Raw genomic sequence first — 3,310 nt, 5'->3', positions numbered from 1 at the left:
AACACAGTTGGTCCTGATGACATACCTGTGGAGGAGTGGAGATGTCTGGGAGAGAAGGCAGTGGACTTTTTAACCAGATTGTTTAGAACAATCTTGGTGAGTGAGAGGATGGCTGAAGAATGGAGATGAAGTGTACTGTTATTGATTTTCGAAGAACAAGGTTTATGTGCTGAGCTGTAATAACTACAGACAGATAAAGCTGATGGGCCATACCACGAAGATATGAGAAAGAGTTGTTGAAGCTTATCAGCAGAGGTGACTTCAAATAGTATGGCTTCAAAGCGCTACAGATGTGATGTCTGCTTTGAGAATGCTGATAGAGAAGAGATCAGGAGTTGCACTTGTGTCTTTTGGATTTAGAGAAAGCACATGATAGGGTGCCAAGAGAGGAACTCTGGTAGTGCAGGAGGGCATGTATGAAGATAGTGGTGAGTTACGTCAGGAATCTGCTCTGAGCTGCTTCTCGTTTGCAGTGGTGATGGAGGGTTGAATAGATGAGTTAAGGCGGGCGTCTCCATGATGTTTCCAGACGACATTGTGGACGTAGCGTTTTCCAGATGAAATGAATCAAATTTTTGCGTGCTCAAACATCCTTACCTGGATGTTTGAGCACGCATCAACACAACCATATAAGGTCATTTTCTGTTTTGGTTACTGATAGCACTATTATTACATTTATATCTTCTATTACTTTATAAAACTTTATACATTTTTTTGTTTTTCTCGATTTACACTTTACACTTTATCTCTTCGGTTAATCTGAAAGGATGCAGTGAGTTATTTTTTATACTGATAGTGGAGATAATTTTCTCCTCAACTCTCCAACTATCACAGGGATAAATAAAACAAATGAAATCAATTTAGCATTAAAAAAACATTCTTGCTAAAGGGCTGGATTTTGCTGTCACACTGAGACAAATCCCGCTAGTGGAACTGATCACAGCCACAGAAACAGCAATTCGAAACAACAATATTGCAGAAGTGGAAGCAGAGCAACTACGGACGAAAGTTTCGGCCTGTCTCAGCAATGCAAAGCCCCCAGCATCCAACATCACCATGGAGGAGAGGAAGGCACTCACATCACTTAGTAATGACAACAACATTCCGGCAGACAAGGGTAGGTGCACAGTTTTGCTAAACCAGAAAGATCATGAGAAAATTTTGTCACTGCTCAGTGATGAAAATACTTATGAGCTCCTGAAACGAGACCCAGGAAGTGGTTACAGGAAGAGGGTGATAGACTGTCTGAACCAGTTAGAACAAGACAAGGCTAATGACCGGACCTCATACCACAGGCTATACCCAGGGGAATCTACACCAAGTCTGTATGGTTTACTGAAGATACATAAACAGGATGCACCTTTAAGATCGATTGTCTGTATGATCAACTCGGTCACCTATAACATCTCCAAGTTTCTGGCTTCAATCCTCAACCCGCTGGTGGGCAGCTCTGAACACCACATCCAGAACATCCTGGATTTTGTTGAGAAGGTGAGAGATGTCATTATGGAGGCAGATGAAACCATGGTCTCGTACGACGTTACATCTCTCTTCACTTGCATCCCAGTCACAGAAGCGTTGGAGGTAGTCCATAAGAGATTACAGGATGACCCCAACCTCAGCAACAGGACCACTCTCAGCATCTACCAAGTGTGTTTGCTTTTGGAACTGTGTCTTCATTCCACTTACTTCACATACAAGGGTCAATTCTACAGGCAGAAACATGGGTGTGCCATGGGCTCCCCAGTTTCACCCATCGTGGCCAATTTGTACATGGAAGAAGTAGAAAAGAGGGCTTTGCCATCCTACCCTGGAACACCAGGTTCAGATATGTGGATGACACCTGGGTGAAAATCAAATCTCAGGACGTACCACATTTCACGGATCACATTAACTCGGTGGACAGACACATCAAATTCACCAGGGAGGATATGAAAAGTGTCAGGTTAGCCTTCTTAGACTGTGAGATTTCCATCAGTAATGGGGGACATCTAAAAGCTGACGTGTACCGTAAACCTACACATACGGATCAGTATCTAAGGTTTGACTCATCATCCACTGGAGCACAAACTGGGCGTCATCAGGACACTACAACACAGAGCGAACACCATCCCCACTGACACAGCAGCCAGGGAGGCAGAAGAACAGCACATCAAGAAGGCTCTGAGTAAATGTGGTTATCCCAGCTGGACTTTTGTCAAAGCTGGGAAGGCGCCAAAAAAAAAAAGCTCCAGCCGATTCAGGAGAGAAGGACAACTGCTGCCTAAGCAGAAACCTGTAGTGATCCCATATGTGTCAGGAGTATCGAAGCAGTTGAGATGCATTTTTTCTAAACACCGGGTCTCTGTGGCTTTTAAACCTCAAAACACGCTGCGCCAAAAAATTGGTCCACCCCAAGGATCGGGTCCCCCGACACAAACAGAGTAACATAGTGTACGCTGTTAAATGTCAGGAGGATTGCCAGGATTTATACATCGGGGAAACCAAACAACCTCTGACAAAGCGGATGGCACAACACAGAAGAGCTACCTCATCAGGCCAGGACTCTGCAGTCTATTCACACCTACAGGCCAGTGAACACTCTTTCAATGATGAGGATGTACACATCCTGGACAGGGAGGAACGCTGGTTTGAGCGCGGAATCAAGGAGGCCATTTACGTGAAAAGGGAAAGACCATCTCTGAATCGAGGAGGGGGCCTAAGGGTACATCTTTCGCCATCTTACAATGCTGTGATTGCAGCCATTCCCCAACTCTCTGTGAATGGTACTCATAGCCATTGATGAGTGGGTTTTGGTCAGTGGCTGTTGATCAATGGTCATGAGAATTTGCATAATTAAGATTAAGGAACTGACCTCACAGCCCGTTGTTCCTTCAGTGGGCTGGTTTCAGCTGCAAATGTACTGTTTATAAGATTGGGGAAACCTGTAGTCAGCTGAGACTGAAGAAGTCACTTGGATGAGTGATGAAACATTTTTTTCCACAAAAACGCTACGTCCAGATGAACAGATTCAACTTTTGGACATAATCCCTTAACTGATTTCAAAAATCAATTTAAAATACCAACAAACCTGACACACACACACACACACACAATGAATATTAAAATGGCAAATGCATTGTCGGTCATACATTTCAATAGTAGAAGCCTGTATAAAATTTTTTCTAAAATTACAGAATGTTTAAGTAAGTTAAAAAAGTTTAACATAACTGCAATATCAGAAACATGGCTCGATAATGAGAAAGTTAGTGAAATGGGACTGGAAGGATACGAATTATTTACAATGAACAGGGTGAATAAAAAAGGAGGC

Source organism: Haplochromis burtoni, unplaced genomic scaffold (assembly GCF_018398535.1).
Source record: "Haplochromis burtoni strain Fernald_Lab_line unplaced genomic scaffold, NCSU_Asbu1 Contig_94, whole genome shotgun sequence".
In the NCBI taxonomy this organism is placed as follows: Eukaryota; Metazoa; Chordata; class Actinopteri; order Cichliformes; family Cichlidae; genus Haplochromis; species Haplochromis burtoni.
This window is presented reverse-complemented; position numbering follows the sequence as displayed.